The sequence below is a fragment of the Equus quagga genome, chromosome 1 (genome assembly GCF_021613505.1).
Source record: "Equus quagga isolate Etosha38 chromosome 1, UCLA_HA_Equagga_1.0, whole genome shotgun sequence".
Taxonomy (NCBI): Eukaryota; Metazoa; Chordata; class Mammalia; order Perissodactyla; family Equidae; genus Equus; species Equus quagga.
In genome coordinates, this window is record NC_060267.1 from 73,883,701 (window position 1) to 73,907,979 (window position 24,279).

Consider the following 24,279-nt stretch of genomic DNA (forward strand, 5'->3'; position numbering starts at 1 on the left):
TTCTGTACCATTTTCCAAATCATGTTAAGGTGACGTATTTTTGTAGTTTAATTTCAACTCTGCATGCTGGCTAGTTGGTTTGGGGAGGTAGTTTCAAGTTGTGAAGATGGGGAGAGTGGGCCAGGGGGAGACGTCATCCCATCATTAAACAAAAAAGGAATTAAATGACCCACAATTGAGAGCTGACAGTTTCCACACAAAGGGCAAATAATATTATCAAGCGTCTTCGAGATCCCCCAGTTCAAGCCTGGCCATTTGCAGATGAAAGAACAGACTTGGAGGAGAGAAGAGACTAGAATCACACATTTCGTTAATGCCAGAATTGGGACTAGAACCACCAGCAATTTCTGGTCCAGCAGGAAACGTAAGAAAGTGAACCTTCCCAGTGCTTACATTTCCTCAGGGAACTTAGTCACCACTTTCAAGAGTTAAAAAAGGCAAGACACCCCAAAGTTACAGGAGTCGGTCACAAGAATGAGTCGGGTACTCCGCAGGGGCTTCATAAGTCAGACTTCCACGTTTCGTGAGGAAGAATGCATTTCTAAAATCCTTTCGACATCTTAAAGAAAGGATGCTAGATAAACACAAAGTATAACCAAATCCTCCATTATTGATAAGTTTGTTAAGAAAATTCACAAAGACATTAAATTCCCTGCCATAAAGCATGACCCAAGTTCTGTCAAAAGACTGATGTGGGGGCCAGCCCTGTGGCCTAGTGGTTAAGTTCCGTGTGTTCCACTTCAGCAGCCCAGGTTTGCAGTTTGGATCCCAGGTGTGGATCTACACCACTCATCAGCCATGCTGTGGCAGCGACCCACATACAAAGTAGAGGAAGACTGGCACAGATGTCAGCTCAGGGTGAATCTTCCTCACCAAAAAAATAAAATAAAAAGACTGATGTGATTGTTTCCATGTTCCAATTTAGTCCAGAAGGGGAATTTTTCATTTTAAGAAAATGTTTCATTTTTAGCTTTTCACACGACCTAACAATATCCTTCTATTCAAAAGATCCTTATTGAGCACCCACAGGGAACTAAGGCTTTCATGAATAATGCTGAGCCAGCCCCTGCCTTCAGGAAGCTTTTTGTCTGTAAATATACTTTCTAGTTTACCCTGCATGCAAGATGATACCAGAACACTTTTTAACTATTGGAAAATGATCTTTTCATAATAACGAAGATAATGAACCAGGATTGCAAGATCCAAGTCTTAAGCAGGAGTTAATGGTGGGTTAGACATTTAATCCAAGTCTTTTGCCCCAAATCCTCTGGCACTACTCTATATTAGCTGGATGACACTGGGCAAGTTACATAACCTTGGAAGAACTATTTCCTAAGAAATAATCTAGGTTTGGCAGCAACTTTTATGAACTTTAAATTTTTTTTTTCCCGTCTTTGTATATTGTCCTTCATACTAGAGTTTTAATCACTTTAGGTTTTAATTGTTTAGAACCGTGTCACCTTCCTATTTTCTTACCTCTGTTAGAGTGACTGTTTTTATTAATACATAATAAGTAAAGCTATTTTGGTATAATATTCAACACAAAATTCCATAGCTTCCCTGAGACAACAGTGATGTTCTCCTTGATCCCAGCTTTAGCAGGAAAAAAAAATGACCCCTTGTTTATCACACTGTGGATCAAATGAACAGCCCAGGAGAAAGATATGTATAGGGCAATGCCTTTCCTCTTTCCTGAAGGCCGCTAGAGTGCCATGTCTACCCTGAGAACATTACAGGACCCATGGTGCGATATTGTGTACTGAACTTACTCCTAGCATCATTTTGTGCCCACCTCTACATTTCTATTTTTCCTTCTCATGTATTTACAATTCACATTATCTTGCTCTATCATCTATGGGGTGGACAGATGAATATACAAATAGCATAGCCACCAAAAAAAACAAAATAAGCAGGCAATGAGACTCCATCCCTAAAGACTCACACTGTGTGCTCCAGTTCAATATCATTTCTGCCAAGCTAAGTCATTAAGTAATATAACCTTAAAATAGTTTCAATATTCAGAGTACACAGAGTTGCTTGAAAGGTGAATACTGAGCACCTAGCCTGGAGTAAGGGAAGGGATATAAAAATTGATGTGACAAAGAAGCCATATGGCATCACTGCTGACAACAAAAGGGGGACAGTGGGATTTACTGAAAACCTACTAGATTCTGAGCACTGAAGCAGTCATTTCATAGACAGTTTGAGGCAGATATTAATTCATTTCATAGAGGAGAAACCTGAGGCTTTGAAAGGTTGTTCTACATACCCAAAGTCACACAGCCAGGAAATGAGGGAGCTGAGACCTGAACCAGGACCCACTCCAGGGCCCATGCCTTTCCATAAACTAACCCTTCCAGTGAACAAAAATTAAGAAGAGACAAAAAGTGCGTGGAGTTTTTTTAAGCAAAAATTTCAGATGGTCCTGAAGTAAGCAGGATGACAGTCAGATGTCCTGCAGAGTACCTATTTTTCCCCAAACTCTGACACAGAGAACACTGTGCTGCTCTCATCTCTATAAAACTTCAATGATGTGTCCCTAGTTTTGGTTTATGTTTCATATCCTTGAGATACACAGTAGATAATACAAAGGGTAGGTTCATATTTTCAAGAAGAAAATGAGAGACAATTAAATGCCTTTCCCTAAAGTATTTATGACATATCTAGTTTTGAGGCTTTCGTTGAACCTGTTCTTACCTTATAAGAGCTCTTTATAAAATGGTATATAGGGGAAGGACCATAATTAGTTTTTGGGTGGTGAACATGATGTAATCTACACAGAATTCGAAATATGATGTACATCCAAAAATAAATAAATAAATTTAAAAAAATATTTAAAAAATAAATCCTGAAAAGTCTATCTGTACTGAATAAAGTTTTCCCTCTAGTGAAAAATAAATAGATAAATAAAATGAAGTAAAATGGTATATGGTTACTTAACTCTGAAAATACAAGGCTAAGCAATACTACCTCAAAGGGTAGAAATCACTCTCTCATGGGAGTGATGCCTTAAAATTACATTTTTGAAACCTATTTACTTACCAACTATCCTGGGGGAATTAGACAAGATGACAAAAAAGAGAATATCCCAAACAATAATACAATTCAATCTGTAGCCACGTAAGCTGGCTTACTTTGACATACTAGTCCTGCATTTCCCAGAGCTCCAGACTGTCAACTACAGAGTCGCACAGAATTATTAAAGAAATACACCCCTCTTTGAACTCTTCCCAGCATGTGGATACCTGTCCTGAGTTCTTCCCATGTGCCATCAACCCAATTCTCCATTTCCTTTGCTTGAGCTCCAAAGACTTTTCCAGCTGCAGAAAACCACAAAGCAATGTGGGTGGGCCCCACCAACCCCAGATGCCCTTGAACCATTACTGTCACTCCTCCTCTTCTTCCCTAGTTGTCTCCTTTTTCCATTCTAGGCCTTTCTTCTAACCTATATCATTCTTCTCAAAAATACAAAACTACCTCTAACACCCCTCACTTGCAAAAGATGAGCTGTGTCACTTATTTACTTACTGGCCCATTCATCCATTCCCCAAAGTCGTTGGGTAAGAATTACCTCGATATCCCTCTCTACAACTAAAAAGGGATATACAAAATACAATTTACAAATAAGAAAGCTGCACAGACTCATTCCTCTGTGCCAGATTACTAGAGAAATAACCAGTTGAATATAAGACTAGGAAATATCCTGAACAAGCCCTAGAAGCCACAGATGGATCCCAGATATTGCTTAAACTTCCAGGAATATACACTGGAAAGAATCAACACAAGAGGTTGACAGAAGGACTTAAGCACAATATCCCCTTCCTGTGAAAATGCAACTAAATGGACAGAAAATAAGCAAACGAGATCCCAACAGACTCGTCATGATACCACTAGTTCAGAGGCAGGAGAGATGGAGGGAATCAAGCCAGGGAGAGACAGGGTACATTTAAAATATGCTCATTCCTTAAAAGGGGTTCCTGGCTCCAACTAAGCAAGTAATGATTGACTGTATTTACTTCTAATTTACATGTGGCCATCGTGATTGCTCCACAAAATACATGAGGGAAAAAAATACATCAGCTGGCTTCTGATATGGGCAGCCAAGCCAAGTGACAATGAACTTGCTAATTACTGAACACCACACCAAACACCTAAAAGAAAGGCTCTGGTTCTGAGGCAAACTTCCCTCTGATTCCTCTGGAGCTGAGGCTGGTTCCTTCCTGAGGCCTCATAGGAAGATGAATTTCTAATTGGCAAATTAATCTACTACAAGTCTGACCTTTTTCCTTCATCTGGACTGGAGTCAAACAGTGACTCATTTCAGTCTGTTGAAAGAACACAGGGCAATCCCTGATGCTGAATATGCATAGTCTTCCCTCTCTAAGGATAAGCAACAGAGAAAAAGCCAAATCCACCAGGGAAGTGAAAAATATTATGGTTCAAGAGAAGGGAAGACTCTAGAATCAGAGCAAATATTTACTTAAGAAATATGTGTACATTATAAAAGTGAAAACTTAAAAAAATATGAGGTCAAAATGAGACTGCATTAACAAAAAAAAAAAGAAAGAAAAATCTGAATTATGAACTTGAATGAAGGCAGTTGATAAAGTAGAAAACAATAAAAAATAAAGTAGAAAATGGTATTAGTGAAGCAGAAGATAAACCAGAGCTGGTGTGTTTGTGTCCAGGGGGTGGGGTGGCTATATGGGTAGATTTCAAAGCTTCCATCCCCAAAACAGAACAGATGAACAAAAGTACTAAAAGAGGAAAGAAGCCATCAATGCTGAAACTAGGAAAGGAAAAAAATGTATCCTCAAAATTTTAGAAAGTGTTATATATAAATAGAGTCATTTAGATCAAATAGAAAAAAATCAGACTTGAAATTGTGTATCCTCCTGCAGAGAGCTCTATAGTCTGGCAGAAACCAAGCAGAAAAAACTCTGAACTCCAAACCTGGAAGAACAAGAAGATGAGATATAGAAATGCCAGAGCGATCACTTGTCTTTCTTAGTATCTATTCCCCGTACTAAAGCTAAATAGCATCTGAAGCCAGCCTTATATCCTCTAAGGCCTGATACTGGAAGAATCTTCTCTCTGGAATCTGAGCAGATGAAAAGTCTTAACAATAGTAACATCAGGAAGAAGACATTACATCCAGTGAAACAAAAACAGGATGCTCAAAAACTGTTAAAAATGCAATAGAAGGATTGGAATTTGTCCAAAATGTAGAGCAACAAATGCAGTGAAGAAAAAACAGAACAGTAAAAATGAGAAAGCTAGAAGACTAGTCTAGGAGATCTAATAATGAAATAAAAGCAATTCCAGAATGAAAGAATAAAGGAAATAAAGCAGGGGGGGAAGCAAATAACTAACTCAAAACATTTTCTAAAGTGAAAAGTCATAAGTTTATTGCCTGTAAGGGCCCACTGGCTGCTGACCTGCCCACTTCAATTGATTTTAACATGTCTACATTAAGCACAGCATCATAAGATTTTTTTTTTAATGCTAGAGATTTTTTAAAATTCTCTAAGCTATCAGAAAGTGTGTGGGGGAGCTCATAAACAAAGGATTCGAAATCAGAAAGTCTTTGGATTTCTCTACAGCAACTTGGAAGCTAGAAGACAACGGAGCAATGAGGGAAATGATTTACAACCTAGAATTCTATTGGATGATGTTCTTCTGCAAAAGAAGGAAAAAACTAAGAAAAAGGCAGGCACGGGATACAAGAACAGGAGTTCAATACAGGAGAAAAACAAAGGGAATTCCTGACATAATTGTGAAAGGAGATCCCTGGGTGACAGGTAAGAAGACTCACAAAGTACTCTTGACGGAATAACTGCCCATCTGGATAAATTGACAGACTTCTAGAACTGACAGAGCTTGGAACTGAATAAGTAATAAGCATGTAGAAAACTAAGTAAACATAAAACGAATGATTAAAACTTAAAGGAGAACAAAGAATTTGCAGAAGTAGAAAAGGGTTCATAGAATTCGAGATGACTCATCTGTGAATGACATTAACAAGGTCATTAGGACATTAACACTGAAAACTGACCTAATCAAAATCACGATCTAACTCTATTAGGATGACGAGGTACAGGATGGGAGTATGTGTATGGCACACCTTCCACACGGGAAGTCTATAAATATTTAAAACTGATATATCAAAAAGTACAAGTAAAAATCTTAGAGTGATGCAAATAGCAAATGAAGCAGTTAAAATAACTGAAAACAGTAGGAATGGGAAGGTGAAATAGCAGAGAGGGAGCAAGGAACTCCTTTCTCTTAGGAAGCCCCGTACAGCCATTTGACACCTTAAATTATAAACATTCATAACTTTGATTGCAAAAAAAGAAAATAGGAAAAAACAGTATCACTTTTGGAACTAAAAATTTAAAACTACAAGATTTGCCACTGCAGAAAACTAAGTTGATGCCATGGAAGAGAGGTTTGAGAAAAATCATACACGCTTACAACAAGTTACTACATTGATTAGAAATTATGACTATGGAGGATAGAAAATAGAGATTCAATATAACAATAATTAGTATACCTGAGAAGAACAAACGGAATAGAGGTTATTTAACAATAAAAGTACATTTTTCCTAGGGCTGGCCTGGTGGCGTAGTGATTGGGTTTGCATACTCCAATTTGGCAGCCCAGGGTTTGTGGCTTCAGATCCTGGGTGAAGACCTACACACTGCTCATCAAACCATGCCGTGATGGCCTCCCATGTACAAAATAGAGGAGGATTGACATGGATGTTAGTTCAGGGCCAATCTTCCTCACATACAAAAAAAAATTTTCAAGAAAAAAAGTAAATTTTTCTTAAAAGCTGTTAAATTTGTAGCTTTAATGAGCATACCGCCGCATAGACAACAGAAGAAAAAATAGATTAAATGCACCAAATCAAAATTTAAAACTTCTGTGCATCAAAGGACACAATCAACAGAGTGAAAAGACGACTCAGAATGGGAGAAAATATTTTTTAATCATATATCTGAAAAGGAGTTAATATCCAGAACCTATAAAGAACTCCTACAATTCAACAAACAAAAATCAAACAACCCAATTAAAAAAGTGAAGAAAAGACTTGAATAGACATTTCTCCAAAGAAGATATACAAATGGCCAAAAAGGCACATGACAAGATGGTCAACATCACCAATCATTAGAGAAATGCAAATCAAAACCACAATGAGATACACCCATTAAAATGGTTGCTATCAAAAAAACAGGAAATAAGTGTTGGCAAGGATGTGGAGAAATTGGAATATTTATGTACTGGTGGTAAGAATGTAAAATGGTTCAGCTGCTATAGAAAACAGGAGGGTGGTTCCTCAAAAATTAAAAATAGAATTATCACATGATCCAGCAATTCTACCTCTGGGTATATACCCAAAAGAACTGAAAGCAGGGTCTCAAAGAGATATTTGCACACCCATGTTCATAGCAGCATTATTCACAATAACCCAAGTGTCCACTGGCAGATGAACGGATAAACAAAATGTGACCTATACATACAATGGAATATTATTCAGCCTTAAAAAGGAAGGAAATTCTGACACATGCTACAACGTGGATGAACTTGGAGGACATTATGCTCAGTGAAATAAGCCAATAACAAAAAGACAAATAGTTTGTCATTCTACTTATTTGAGGTACTTAGAGTAGTCTAATTCAGAGACAGACAGGAGCACGGCAGTTGCCTGGGGCTGGTAGGGGGAGGAGGGAATGGGGAGTTGTTGTTTAATGGGTATAGAGTTTCAGTTTTGCAAGATGAGAAGAATTCTGGAAATCTGTTTCACAACAACATGACTATACTTAACACTAAACCACTGAACTTGAAAATCGTTAAGACAGTAAATTTTCTGTTATGTGTGTTATCACAATTAAAAAAAAAAGATCTCACTACATTCCAGGAAAATATGAAGTACCTAATCTACAACTGAAACACAGGTTTGTTAACTCCAGGAGTTCAAAGAATTCTCATAAAAAAACAAGTGGGGGAAAATCAAATCACAAGGGAAAAAAATTGGCTGGATACAGTCATCATCCTGGCCACAAGAGATGACAAGACACAGGAGCAACTCTGATGATTTTTCAGAAATATGGAATGACTCAAAAATTATACATTCAGCCAAGCTGTTATTTACTTGCGATAGCAATAACAAGGCACTTTTATTAAATACAAAATTATCAGGATATATTCCACCCTGAAAAATCCACTCGATGACATCATAGAACTAATCAAGTGACGAATCAAAATAATGTGCTCAGGAGAGCATTGACATGAACAGCTTGTCAATCCACATAAACCCAGAATACCTGTAATAATGTTGACCAAAAAAAATGCAGTTATGATAACTGTTAAAAGAAAGCTATTCGATTGAAATGCATATAACTATAATAAACTAAGATTAAAAACTCCAGGAAATCACAAGAAAAAAATTCTTCACCTTTTGAGAGTCCATCAATACTGTTTTATTTCTAAAGATGATAAAGATGAGAATTTCAGGCTTAAAGATCCAAAAATGAAAGGGAAAGGGGAAAAAACGGGTGACAAAGGAACAGCCATGCTACATTTTTTTTATCTGAGCTTCCTCTCCTTACCATTGCTTCCCATAAAACTGGTGAGGCAAATGGTCCAGCTGGGAGGATGTAAGCATGTGATCACTGTCAGGGTCCATTTGCTTCACATGCAGAGTTAGAACAAAGAAATCAGAAAAGCACTTAAGAAACCAAATTATTTTCTCGTCTTTTGTTTTAAAATACCATCTCTACCTGTGGCTGCAGAAACTTTCCTCTCTCCTTCAAAATATCAAAGGCAAGATCTTGCTTCAATATACTCCCAGAAGACAATATATCTCATGTTCCTAAGTCTTTCCTTTTCCACATATAGGATCAGTTTTTCCATTTGCTTCTCCAGCTTTTCAATCAGACCTTTTATTCTACATTTGGCCTAAAAGTCTATCATTCTTTCCATATGGCACTCAGCTGATGCATTCAAAGGAAGGAATACAGCTAGCCCATCCTGCTCAGACTGCCTGCAGAAAGAGAAACGCAAGTACCACAATCGCACAATTTTACATGTATTTTATCAGTTCAGAGTCCAGTATTCTACAGATTGAAGAAAGTGGTCAAAAATTCTTCAAATAAACTCATTGTCCTGATTTCAAAGACTGTATTGACAGGCATCCAGTTTCCACTTTTGAACAGAGTTCCTGATGGGGAGAGACGCTATCCTGAAACTTGCTAAAATAACCAGGAACTGTAAAACACAATCTGCAGAAAAATCTCAGAACAGTTGTCACTGCTAGGGCAAAGGATTGGCTGTACTCTGTTTACAGTCTCAAGCTCAAGCTAGTTTCTGTTATGGGAAATTTGTAGGGAAATGGGAAAAAATCTGTAGTTTAGGAATGATGGAACAGGAATGGACCAGAAAGAAAAGCACACCCTACAAATTAGAGAAAAATGAACTCAAGTGAGTATGCTCAGTCACAAAGGGAGAGAGCAAGAAGACACAGTCTGGGAACAAAGAGAAGTCAACCAAAAGAACAGAGAAAATCTTCTTGAAGGTAGGACAATTAGAAGAATTACTCTTTGGATAACAGACAGACCTACTACTGCCTTGTTTCTTTCCATAACCCAAGGCCCACAATTTCTAAGCTCTTGCTCTTAGTAATTCCATGCCATGACCCTCAGCCATTTGCGTAGGGATCCAGAGCAGCGCAAAGACTAATGGTAATTTAGAGTTCCACCTAAGGGAGGCAGCACCCTGAAGCATAGGGTGGATCCATTTTTATTGAGGAATGTATAAAGAGGCAGCTTCTGAACCAACTTGAAGTGTTCACAGTCCACAGGCTTCAGGATAAGGAGAATTACAACCTCTATAATCAAGCCTCAGGCTGAGCTACACTCTTCCAACAAGAGCTGATAGAGGAATCTTGTGAGGTATTTCCTTCTAAAAGCGTGTGCATGTTTCTAAAATCAGAAGTAATTCCAAAACGGCCTAGAATAGAAGGAATACAAATATAGATGTTCGTGTTGGCGGAGGTGAAGGAAAGGGAAAGAGGGAAGAAGAGAACGGGGGGTCGGGGTAAAGCGTCAAAATAGCTGGCCAGAATATAGAAGTCTACAGCTGTGATAAGAGAAATATTCAGCCCAGAATACTAGTTTGTAACAGCAAAGAATTCTGTTGACAGAGGCATCTTCCATTATCTAAGGTTTCCAGGAGCTTCAATTACAAGTACTTTTGAAAGATTAAATCAAAATCAATTCTGAGTGTTTGAATTGAAGAATAGTGATTTAAAACTGTACCTCAACATTAGAAAGTTATGCTTGAAAGATAGTTTTCTGATATGTTTGCCACATCAGAAAAACAGGCACTCAAGTTTATTTCCAGTGTAGATGCAACTCTTATAATCTTTCTGGAGTACAATACAGATGTGTGTATGTGTGTGTGTGTGTGTGTGTGTGCGTGTGGTTTGCATCAAAATCCTAAAAAGTATGCTGAATCAAAGGGTATGTAACTCCAGAATCAGAAATTTATACTGTGGAAAGAACATTAACGGCAAAGATTTTGCCACAAGGATGCTTAATGCAGTATCATATATGACTGGAAAATTTTAGAAACAATCTAAATATCCAATAATACAGTACTTGCCAACTGAGTTATTAAAACAATGTTTACATGCAATTCAATTTCATACATCCAATAAAAATTAAATTGTATCAAAATTATGTATCTATAAATCTCTCCTATTTGGGAAAACGTACGAAGATAATACACACATATGTATTATGCCCTGAGGTGATACAGGCACTCTAATTTTCTATAGAAAAAGAATGTAGAGGGCTGAGATAGAGTAACAGGAACCAGATATAATTGCCTGTCTAAAACAACCAAAACAAAAAATAAACAAATAAAACAGATAAAATATACCAAATACTGGGCATCAGACAACAAGGGACAACGATCCCTAAGAAGTAGGACAGCACAAGGTGAGCCCTATGATTGCCCCAGCTTCCTGCCTCAACAGTGTCCAAGCCACAGTACAGAGTAAATCAAGATGGAACCCAGGGAACTTACTGAGTTAAAAAGAGGCACATCTGAGAACTTGAGAAGCTCAACACAGCTCGAGTTCACAGAACAGAGCACCACAGAGGAGAGAACTGGAAAGATAGAAAAGCTCAGAGATCTGACATTCCCCTAAGTATTCAACAGAGAACTAATCAGAGAATGCACATGAGGAAACCATTAGGGATGGAGTAATATCCATCTGAATCATCTCTGTTTCCACCAGCAAGACTGGACGACCTCATAACGCACGGGACGCTGGGTAGACCATCAGAAGCATCTTGCCTCAGTAGTGAGGAATAATGAGCCGTAGACTAAACACTGAGCTGATCCCACCTAACAAATTTTAAAAGCAAGACCTGAGAAGATCAAATTGTTTCCAAGTAATTAACTGTGACTGGGAACAAAGCTGGAGAATATTTATAGGAACACAGAAATATCCAGCATCCAACAAGGTAAAATTCACATAGTCTGGCATCCAATCAATGATTACACAAGTCATGCAAAGAAGCAGGAAAATATGACCCATAAGGAGGAGGAAAAAATCACTCAATTGAAATAGACCCAAAACTTACACAGATATTAGAATTAACAGACAAGTACATTAAAATAGTTATTACAACTATATCATACATGTTCAAAAAGTTAAGTGGAGACAGAAGATATTTTAAAAGACGCAAATCAAATTTCTAGAAATGAAAAATACAATGTATAACAGATGGCCAATAGGCACATGAGAAGATGCTCATCATCACTGATCATCAGGGAAATGCAAATCAAAACTACAATAAGATATTACCTTACACCCGTTAGAATGGCTATAATAACCAAGACAAAAAATAGCAAATGTTGGAGAGGTTGTGGAGAAAAAGAAACCCTCATACACTGCTGGTGGGAATGCAAACTGGCACAGCCACTATGGAAAACAGTATGGAGATTTCTCAAAAAATTAAAAATAGAAATACTATATGACCCAGCCATCCCACTACTGGGTATCTATCCAAAGAACTTTAAATCAGCAATTCAAGGAGACTTATGCACCCCTATATTCATTGAAGCATTATTCACAATAGCTAAGATGTGGAAGCAACCCAAGGGTCCCATCAACTCATAAATGGATAAAGAAGATGTGATGTATGTATATTTAATGGAATACTACTCAGCCATAAAAAGTGACAAAATCAAACCATTCACAATAACATGGATAGACCTTGACGGTATTATGTCAAGCAAAATAAGCCAGATAGAGAAAAACAAACACTGTATGATTCCACTCATATGTGGAAGATAAACAAACACACGGATAAAGAGAACAGATTAGTGGTTACCAGGGAGAAGGATGGTAGAGGGGTGGGCGCAAAGAGTAAAGGGATGCACCTATAAGATGACTGACAAACAATAATGTACAACTGAAATTTCACAATGTTGTAAACTGTCATAACCTCAATTTAAAAAAAAAATACAATGTATAAAATGAGAAATACACTAGATGGGATTAACAGAAAAATTTGAAATTGCAAAATAAAAGATTAATAAAGTGATAGAAATAGAAACTATACAAAATGAAACATTGGGAGAAAAGAAGAAATAACTAAAAGAACATCAGTGAACTGTGGGAAAATTTCAAATGGACTAATATATACATAATTGGAGACCCTAAAGGAAAGAGGAGGACAGAAAAAAATATTTGGAAAATAAAGGCCAAAAATTTCCAAATTTAATGAAAACTGTAAACCCATAGATTCCACAAGCTCAATGAACCATGAGCATAAGAAACAAAAATGCACAAAGGGACACCATAATCCAATTTATCAAAACATAATGATAATGAGAAAATCCTTAAAGCCTCCAGATAAAAAAAGATGTGTGGCATAGAGAGAAACAAAGATAAGAATGACAGTTTTCTCATCAGAAACATTGCGAGCAAAGAGACAGGGATCAACATCTTTAAAGTAAGGAAAAATATAAGCCTATCAATCTAGAATTCTATACCCATGGAAAATGTTCTTCAAAAATGAAAATAAGATTCTTATACAATACATAAAGAGGTTTAACGCCACCTTATAAGCAGCTTATAAGTTAAAGCCCACTATGAACACCAAATCAACCACTGAAAACAAAGATTTATAGCTAATACACGAAGAAGGAGATAAAATAAAATATACCAAACACACAAAAAAGGAAGAGAACCAAACAAGACAACACACCGCTCTTACTGTATGATTCCATTTATGTAAAACTAGAGAAAATGCAAATTAATCTATAGGGACCATGAATAGATCATTCGTTGCCTGAGAATACAGGCCCAAAATGGAAAATTGGAACTTCAAAATAAGTGACAGTAACAGATTTATAATCCTTTGAACAAAATAGGAATCCATGAGTTCATTTTAATATAAATAAATAAAAGTTTGACAAGAAATAGGATATTTACATAGACCCAAATAATTCCCCCCCAAAGTCTTATTAATCACAAAAGAAAAACAGTAACTTTATGATGGAGAAGTCTGGAAGACACCACCTTCATCAAGTGATTAAAGTAAACATCACCGGAAATTGGGACAAATCAACATTGTGCACCAACTGAGGGGTGCGATGAGAAGAATACAACGTCACTTCTGTGATATTCTTGCCAAAGTTTCAAGATCTGAATTTAATCAGAAGGAAACATGGAACAAACCCAAACTGAAGGACATTCTGCAAAATAACTGGGCTGTAATCTTTGAAAGATCAAGGTCATAAAAGAAAAAAAACTGAGAAACTGTTCCATATTAAAGTAGACTAACAAAAGCCATGACAAATTAAATATGATGCAAGATTCTAACCTGGATCCTTTGCTATTATTGAGACAATTGAGGGAAACTTGACTGGGATCTGAAAATTAGCTGATGGTAAGACAACGATGTTAGTTTCCTAATTCTGACATCATTTTGTGACTATGTGGAACAATGTCCTTGCTTGTAGGAAATACATTATAAAGTACTTGAGGGTGTTAGGGCATCATGTCAGCCATTCATTCTTAATTGACTTGGTGAGATAAAAGGTTCTTTGCACTTTTTACTGTACTTGAAACTTTTTTCTGTAGGTTGAGAACGAGGAGGAAGAGGGGAGGAGGAGGGGGGAGCAGAAACAGCCCCGTCACCTAAAATAAAATATGCTTAATTGGAAGAGAGTGTCCATGTGTCACAACTGACCATAAGAATAGACATGCCCAAGGATAAATTTAATTTAAAAATTTTTTAAATCTGGTTAGAAGTTGCTGTTACAAATTACATAACTATCCCAGGCACACATGTGCTTGATTTTAGAGAAGACAGGAAAAGATGTCACAGACAAATCACAGAGTATAAGAGGCATGTTGCCAAAGTCAAATAGGTCTTTAGAAAAAAGAGATGTCTGGACCACAGTAAACAGCGCAGGCAGCATCACACCACCAAGTTTTCCATATTTTCAAAAGCTAAAGAAATATTATAGTGTTAGAGAAATACATTTACAGTCAACACAAAACAAAGAAAATGGTGGGTGCCCCAGCAATGTAGTCCTAAGAATTTCTTCTGTTTCCAGGATATAGGGGAAATGTGACAAGGTACCATATTCTTTGAAGATGCTGGATTATGAAATTTCTTCTGCCTACCAGTGAGCATAATCTCTTCCAGATGTTGTTTTGAATGTGTTATTCAAAAAGAGGGAAGTTTCATTTATTTTCAAAGTTCCAGGCCCAAATAAGAAACCAGTTTCCTTCACTAATCTCTAATTAAACTGGAGATAACAGCTTAGAAAAAAAAAATGAGTGTACATCATAAGTCTAGACTTATATGTCCTGCCCAAAGTTTTGAGGGAAAAAAATATGTATTGAATACAACCCTGTGCCTATTTCGCCATGGGAAAAATAATGAGGTACTTAATTTCCTTTCCTTTCCTTATACACCAATATACACCACTCCGCCTCAGTGAAGTCTCTCTTGGCAATACCTCTTTAAAACAGACTTCTTTAAAACAGTAAGTATAGAGGGAAATCTAAAGAAAACTAGTATTGTGCTAGAGGATGAATTATTCCCAACTGAGTTGAGGATATATACATATTGTAGATTCCTGAGAATTCACATACTTGCTTTTGCCAACCTAAGGTCAGTAAGGAAAGGATAGCCTCGTTCATTAATATGACAATTCTATAAGTAACATTTTAAACATTATCACCCCTGTTGAGGAAATTAGGAATGTGAGGCAAAGGGAATTAAATGACTCTTCTCTGTTCACAGTGATTTCGTAACTATGAAAACGAACAAACAAAAAAAGGGCCCTTCTCTAACTTGTGAATGCTGTTCTATCTCGTTTTCCTTTTATGAAAGGGTTTTAAATGTAACAGTGGATATCTTTTAAAATTATTGTTGAAGCTGTTTATCACAAAAGCAGCAGAAAATGAAAAGGAAAAGAAGCCTTTTTATAAACTGAAGAGATAGTAAAACCACAAAGTAGCCACAAGCCCTGATGCCTGAGACATAACCTAAAAACCAACTGGAGACGTGAGAACAGCTGTGAGGCAGCACTTTAAAGACTTCTAACCATCAGCCCGAAAGATGCTGTCCTACATGTCCAGAAAACCCCAGGGGGAAACTCAAATGCACAGAAAATGGAGAATGTCATACAAAAAACTTCTAACTAGTGTGAAAAGGGATTACGTGGCCATTCCAAAGAGAAGATAAGGCATTATAACATTAAAAAGTAAATTCTGGTATAAAAGGAATCAGAAAACAAAAAAGCTTTGCTAAACTCATATTCCCTAAAAATTCTATAAAAATTCTAGATTTTTTCTTCTAAGAGGAGAAGAAACAACCAAATAGACTCAGTGGCAGCAGTTTCTACCTGACCAAGAATTTCCTGGGGCTTGAAAAGCAAGGAGTGTGCCGTAGGGCCAGTGTTCATATGATTGCTGTTTTGAGCCAAGTCATGGAAATAAAATAAGCAGGCAGCGTATCTATCAATCCCTTGTGTTCCAAGATTTCTCCATTTTACACTACTGTAGTTCTGAGATCCAAGAAACCAAATGTGGCGTGCTTAATCCACTGCGGAGAAGTGGCTCCAGAGGGAAAACGTCACCTCTCTGAAGAACCACCCCAGTTTCTTTGGGTGGTGGTTGTGGAGGTGACAGGGATGACAAGCAAGGACTCTTCTCCCGCTGGGGTCTGATGGTTTCGTTTTGGAGCCAGATATCAGATCCGTGTTACATGAACTTCTCTCAGCTGGAGTTCATAGCCCCACACTGATTTCTTTTGGCTCCAATCCCGCATTGCAGCTGTTTGTACTTATTTGAAGTATGGTGTATTTTGAAACAAAATGAACCAGATTTCCCCTACTGCCTATGTCAGTGCCTGGTACTGGGAAACATTAACTCTTTCACAGCCAGGCTACTGATGATTGTAGGGTATTCCTCATATAGAGGGAGACATAAGGAGACACTGACCCAGAGCTGTAAAATGTTCTCCAAACAAGAAGCTCATTGTAAAAGCAAAGGGAAAATATTTCATCATTAGTTTCTAGACCCCATCTATCTCCAAACAAGTTTCACCCAGGTTACAGAGGTTATTAAAGAACAACAGTCATGACTATGACAAATTATATGCCAACAAATTGGACAATCTAGAAAAAAATAAATTCCTAGAAACATACAACCTACCAAGACAGAATCATGAATAGAAAATCTGAATAGACAAATAATGAGTAAGGAGATTGAAATAGTAAGCAAAAACTTCCCAAAAAAGAAAAGATTAGGACCAGATGGTTTCACTGGTGAATTCTACAGAACATTTAAAGAAGAATTAATACCAATCCTTCTCAAACTATCCCAAAAAGCTGAAGAGGAGGGAACACTCTGAAACTCATTTTATGAGGCCAGCATTACCTTGATACCAAAGCGAGATAAGGATACTGGAAGAAAAGAAAACTACAGGTCAATATCCTTAATGAATATAGATGCAAGAAACTTCAATAAAATTCTAGCAAACTGAATTCAACAGCACATTAAAAGGATCATACACCATGATCAAATGGGATGTATACCTGGGATGCAAGGATGGTTCAACATATGCAAATTAATGTAATACACCACATTAATAGAACAAAGGATAAAAACAATATGATCCTTTCAACAGACGCAGAAAAAGTATCTGATAAAATTCAACATACATTCATGATTTAAAAATCTCAACAAATTGGGTATAGAAGGAATGTACCTCAACATAATAAAGGCCACATATGACAAGCCCACAGCTAACATCATACTCAACAGTGAAAAGTTGAAAGCTTTCCCACTAAGATCTGAAACAAGACAAGGGAGCCCACTCTTGTCACTCCTATTCAACATGGTGCTGGAATTCCTGGCCAGAGCAATTATGCAATAAAAATAAAAGGCATCCAAATCAAAAAGGAGGCGTAAGGTTGTCTGTTTGCAGATGATATGATCTTATATATAAAAAATCCTAAAAACTCCGCCAAAAAGCTGTTGGAACCAATAAACAAATTCCATAAAGTTGTAGGATACAAAAATCAGCATACATAAATCAGTTGTGTTTCTATATTCCAACTATCTGAAAAAGACATAAAGAAAACAGTCTCATTTACAATAGCATCAAAAGCAATAAAATACTCAGGAATAAAGTTAATGAAGGAGATAAAAGATCTGTACACTAAAAATTACAAGACACTGATGAGAGAAATTGAAGAAGACACAAATAAATGGAAAGATAGAAAGATATCCTGTGCTCACGGATCGGAAGAATACTTTACAATGTCCAATCTACCCAAAGCCATCTATAGATTCGATGCAATCCCAATCAAAATTCCAATGGTTTTTTTCACAGAAAAAGAAAAAATAATCCTAACATTCATACAGAACCACAAAAGACCCTGAATAGCCAAAGCAATCCTGAGAAAGAACAACAAAGCTGGAGGCATCACAATTGCTGATATGAAACTTTATTACAAAGCTATGGTAACCAAAACAGTATGGTACTGGCATAAAAACAGACACACAGACCATTAGAACACAATCAAGAGCCCAGACATAATCCCACACATACATGGTCAACTAATATTTAAGAAAGGACCCAGGAATGCTGAATGGGGAAAGAACTGTCTTCAACAAACGGTTCTGGTAAAACTGGATTCCACATGCAAAAAAATGGAATTGGACTCCTATCTTACACCATCTACAAAAATTAACTTGAAATGGATTAAAAATTTAAATGTAAGACCCAAAACTAGAAAACACAGGGAAGGAGCTCCTAGACATTGGTCTTGGCAACTATTTTTTGGATATTACACCAAAAGCACAAACAACAAAAGCAAAAAATAAGTGGGACTACATCAAACTAAAAAACTTCTGCACAGCCAGTGAAATTATCAGCAAAATGAAAAGGCAACCTATGGAACAGGAGGAAAAAATTTGCAAACCATCTATCTGATAAGGGATTAATATGCAAAATATATAAAGAATTTATACAACTCAATAGCAAAACAACAACAATCTGATTAAAAACTGGGCAAAGGATTTGAACACACATTTTCCCAAAGAAGACACACAAATGGCCAACAGATGTATGAAAAAAATGTTCAACATCACTAATCATCAGGGAAATGCAAATCAAAACCACAATGACATATCAACTAAAATCTGTTAGAATGGCTGTTATCAAAAGGAGACAAGTGTTGGTGACACTGTGGAAAAAAGGGAACCCTTGTGTACTACTGGAGGGAATGTAAATTGGTGCAGCCACTATGAAAAACAATATGGAGGTTGCTCAAAAGATTAAAAACAGAACTACCATATACTCAACCAATCCCAGCTCTGGGTATATATCTCAAGGAAATAAAATCACTATCTCAAAGAGATAACTACACAGCCATGTTCAATGCAGCATTATTCACAATAGCCAAGACACGGAAACAACCTGAGTGCCCATCAGGTGATGAATAGATAAACCAAATATGGTGTATACATATAATATATATATATACATACACATACGCACAATGGAATATTATTCAACCATAAAAGAGAAGGAAATCCTGCTATTTGTCACGACATAGATGAAACTGGAGGGCATTATGCTAAGTGAAAAAAGTCAGACAGAGAAAGACAATACACTGTATGATCTTACTTATGTGTGAAACCTAAAAACTCAGTCATAGAAATAGATAGTAGGATGGTGATTGCCAGTGGCTAGCAGGTGGAGAAAATGGGGAGATATTGGTGAAAGGGTACAAACTTCCAACTATAAGATGAATAAGTTCTGGGAATCTAAGGTACAGCATGGTGACTATAATTAACATATAGTATTATATACTTGAAAGCTGTTAAGAAAGTAATCTTAAATATTATCACTACCAAAAAAAAGGTAATTTTGTGAGATGATGGACGTGTTAACTAACCTTATTGTGGTAATCATTTTGCAATATGTATCTAATCATCATGTTGTACACCTTAAACTTATACCATATGTCAATAATATCTCAATAAAACTGGGGGGTAAAGAACAGGAGTCATGGACTGAAATGGGCAAGGATACTAGGTATTTCAAAATGGAGTGCAAAATTCTACTCTGAGCTCTCTGGTATCCAAAGCTAAAGAGAAAGGAAGAGGGGCCGGCCCGGTGGCGCAGCAGTTGAGTTGACACACTCCGCTTCTCGGCAGCCCGGGGTTCACTGGTTCAGATCCCGGGTGCAGACATGGCACCGCTTGGCATGCCATGCTGTGGTAGGCGTCCCACATATAAAGTAGAGGAAGATGGGCACGGATGTTAGCTCAGGGCCAGGCTTCCTCAGCAAAAAGAGGAGAACTGGCAGTAGTTAGCTCAGGGCTAATCTTCCTCAAAAAAAAAAAAAAGAAAGAAAGAAAAAGGAAGAATTGCACATTAACTATCAGGAGAGAGAGTGAGACTGGTCTCTTCTACAAAATCCTAGTAAGAGTTAGCATATAGCAAAAAATATACAGAAATATTCATATGGCCATTTCTTCTCTCAACACTCAAGGAAAGTTGAAGACAAAAATCCATGGTCCTCAGAGGGCATTTCACCCACGAAACTGAAACACAAAACATGCACAAAAACAAACACTTCTCATCACCTCTAACCAGACCTTTTGATTTAGCAGAACCCAGTCACCTGTATTTTTAAAGTCTCCTTAAGCAATTCTAAAGCAAACCTCTGATTACATGCCATTGTCTTAGATCAGAGTTCTCTAAAGGCATTTACATAGGAACAAATGTATTATACTCTGCATGTATAGCTATTGACTGATCTAATGTGACATGAGAGCAGAGGTTTCCAAAGCAGGCTTTGCCTCAGTATGAAAACACTGATTCCGGGGCCCTACCCAATGCCTACTGAACCAGACTCTGTGGGTGGGAACCCCAGAACCTGTATTTTAACAAGTGCTCAAAGTGAGCCTACGTTGAAAGCCAGATGTGTTGACCACACCAGATCTGTATTTCTCAAACTGCAGCACGGAGCATGCAGAATTCACTGGAGGGCTTGTTCACACACAGATGGTTGGGCCCCACCCCGTTGAGTTTCTGATTCAGTAGTCCTGGGATGGGCCTGAGAATTTGCACTTATTAACAAGTTCTCAAGTGATGCTGGTGCTGCTGGTCCAGGGACCACACTTTGAGAACCACTCCCACTAGACTGTCCATTTAATACACCAGTTGCCTCAAATCGCCTTTAATAGAACTAGAAAGGAGATAATTTAAGATCCCAGTCTCTGGTAAGTGTCTGAAGTATAAGCGTTGTGCTGCTGATTAACAGTTTCATGTGCTTTGATACCAGGCATAAAAAGCAAATTTGGCATTTTCTTTAAAAAAAACAAAATAAATTAGACTGTAATCCAAATTGTAGGCCTTTTCACCTATTCAATTATGAGGGTTGCCAGAAATTTCTTAGAAAGGAGCTTTTGAATTATTCAGTAAAGACTTTAACTGAAACTCCATGGGAAAGATCTCGGCGCAGGTGTTACCATTGGTAAATCTTGGACATTTCAAAAAACATATTTTGTGAAGCTGCTAAGAACATGCTATTTTTGAGCAGGACTCGATTCCAGCGTGTGTGCATAAGGAGGAGAACTGCAAAATGTCCCCACCTCCTGATTATGTGAATTGACCTGTGGAATGAAGCTATTTAATGCTGTCCATCTGAAGGGTGTCTGCCAAAAGCATCAGCTTTACTTTCAACAAAGTCAATAGCAAGCTGCCCTTTAAGAAAAGGACTGGCCAACAGGTCCGAGGCTTCTTAAATTCATTTCCTGCTCATAAGCATAAGATCATACCATCGCCCTACTGAAAAGGCAATATCTAATTCGTACAAGCTTAAGTTATTAAATTACAAATTTAAAAGAAGGCAAAGGGATGTGGACACAGACAGGTTTTATATCATTTGGATATAAAATCTGATCCGTCCAAAGATATTTCCTATATAGTACACAATTCTCAGTGTGGCTGTATCAAGCCTCTTAAGAAACATCAAAGTCTAAAATCTTTGAGGTCAGTTCAACCCACAGACATTTCATTTGGATCAAAGGCTATGGTTAAATCAATAAATCCTGCAAATGGTCATAAACTGACTTCTGGACAAAGATGATATCAGCCCAAATTCCTTGATGTGTCCCCACTAATTTCCAGTTAAAATACACATAAAGACAAACAAAAAGACAAAAACTCAAAATGGCTCTGAAACCAAGAACAACCAGCCATTTATAAGAACCTGAGAATAATATTTATTAAGTAATGTAATACCTATTAAGTACTGTGAAGATGGAGCTGAATTCAAAGCAATTAGTGTCCAACGAATTCTTTCCTTGTTGAAAAAGAACAGGAAGAAGTAAGTTAGCAGGTTCGGACCTCCCCCACTCGACTTCATTTTCCAGAATAAAGAGTGGGGACCCAGGAGAGCAGCAGGGAGCAGACCTTTACTATGGAGCTCTGCTTTCTGAACCAACCAGACAGCAATCCACTGTTCCCCCTTTCTCTCTCACTTTCAGAAGTTCTCTGCAAAGAAGTCTTTGCATAAATCAGTAAGCACAATAAATAATCCACCAGCTGGTCCACTGCCTCCTGAATATGGAACAGAAGTCCAATTCTAAAAGACCTGGGGACAGAAGAATTTTAACATGAAGAATTTCTTTGTCACTAGCCAAGTCTCTTAGCATAGATTTGTAACTCAGGAAAGAATGGGGCCCACTTTAATTGGGGAGACTTCTTTGCGGAATGGGGCCAGGGTTTTCTCCTGTTTCAGCAGTAAAGGGGTAGAGCCTTGGTGGTAGTCAAGGGGCTTGACCTTGTCCATGGTGCAGGTTGCTCACTGCACAAAGGCACATGGCTAAATGGGAGAAGAAGGGCTGGAATCCAGCAAGTGCTGCCCCAGTCACCCAGCTGTGTGCCTGAATGTGGAGCTGTATCTGCCCAAAAAAATAAACCTTCTGAAACCAGTTAGGAGCTACATAGCTAGTAAATGGAGGATGGCTTTAACTCCAAAGTCTAGGCCTGCAGTGTCCACTATGATAGTCACTCACGATAGCACAAAAATAGAACATTTCCAAGGCTGGCTCCGTGACCTAGTAGTTATGTTCAGCAAGCTCTGCTTCAGCAGCCTGGGTTCGGATCTCAGGGGTGGACCTAAACCACTTGTCAGCCATGCTGTGGTAGTAACCCACACATTAAAAATAGAGGGAGATTGGCATGGATGTTAGTTCAGCACTAATCTTCCCCAGCAAAAAAAGGGAAGATTGGCAACAGACGTTAGCTCAGGGCTAATCTTCCTCAGCCAAAAAAAAAAAAGGAACAATTCCATCATTGCAAAAATTTCTATTGGACAGTGCTAGCACACCATGCACAAAATTTGTGGGGGAAAAAAAAATTGGGGAAAGTCTCACACGATGTAAACCAATAATGTGGGAAGAGTGAGATGAATGTAAAGCAATGTCCATCGCCTTTTGCGAGCTAGATAGCTGGGCATCCTCTTATCCCTAATCCAAGTTAGATAAACCAGAGGATCTAAAGCCATAAATCCAGATAGGCTTCTTCCTGCCAACGCTAATACAACAAAGCAATTAAAACTGTCAGTAAAAGACGAATACAAGAGAAATTCCAGGCTCTAGACAGATGTGTCCACGCAAAGGCTAAAGGACTAGGGGTGTGTGACTTTTCTTTAAAATATGCAAGTGTTGGTTACAGGAAACCTAACTTGCATATCCAGACTAGGAACTCTGGGAATCCAGGCAGGTCATCAGGAGCCCATTTAGAATGGAAATCTACAAGTCCTGTGGAATCAATAGGAAAGTATTTAAACCACAGAGATTCATTCTCAAACAGAACGGACAGACTATTGTCCCGATCCCTGGAGTTTAGCAGGAAAGCCAGAACACTCCGAGGTAGGATACGGTTCGTGGGGGCACTCTCACATCTCAACTGCTTGTTGAGATAAAGGACAGCAATAGGGGACCAGCAGGATGACACACAAATCATTCTAGAGCCCAGCCTTATCTCCCAAAACCTTTGACTGTACTTCAGATGCTTGTCACTCACAGAAACAAGAATTCAATGGAAACCAGAATTAGGCTAAGAAGTAATAAGCCAGGAGCAACTGAATATATTTATATGTCTTTGAACATTGTTCCAACTGACACGTAATATTCTTATACTTTTAGTAGTGTCAAAGTCCTATTAATTATTCCAGTAAAATTTATCCCAACAATTCAGACTTAGGGAAAACACCCAACTAATTGTCCCTGAGAACATAATCAAGGCTCTATCATACACCCAGTAGACAGCTGCCATAGATCTCCGTGCCCATAAACATTTGTGAAATGCTTGCTTTGAAAACCTGTATCTCCCAATAATAGTAACAGTCACCAATTTTGGCCAACATTGACTTTGCGAGACGTTTCTCCCATACATCCTAGTCCTCAATTGACCATGTCTAGTTTTTAACTGAAGTTTACTTCATTCGATTACTCTTTCTTCTGTACCTTGAGCTTTGTTCTCTCTTCAATTTCTAGTCTTCAGAATAAAAAAAAAAAATGCTACAATTCCTATTTAAAAAACAAAAAGAAACAAAGAAATACTCCCTTGACCCCAATTACTGCTTCTTCCTCTTTCCCCTCCCCTACCCTCTCTCTCTTCTCAAGGCCAAGAATATTGAAGGAACAGTCTG

The 24,279-nt window shown here is 37.8% G+C and overlaps 1 protein-coding gene across 6 annotated transcripts in view; it reads right to left on the reverse strand.

Annotated features, from left to right (window-relative positions):
- Window positions 1-24,279, reverse strand: part of LPAR1 (lysophosphatidic acid receptor 1) — a 133,526-nt gene that overhangs the window by 76,365 nt on the left and 32,882 nt on the right. The gene's annotated exons all lie outside the window — the stretch shown is intronic.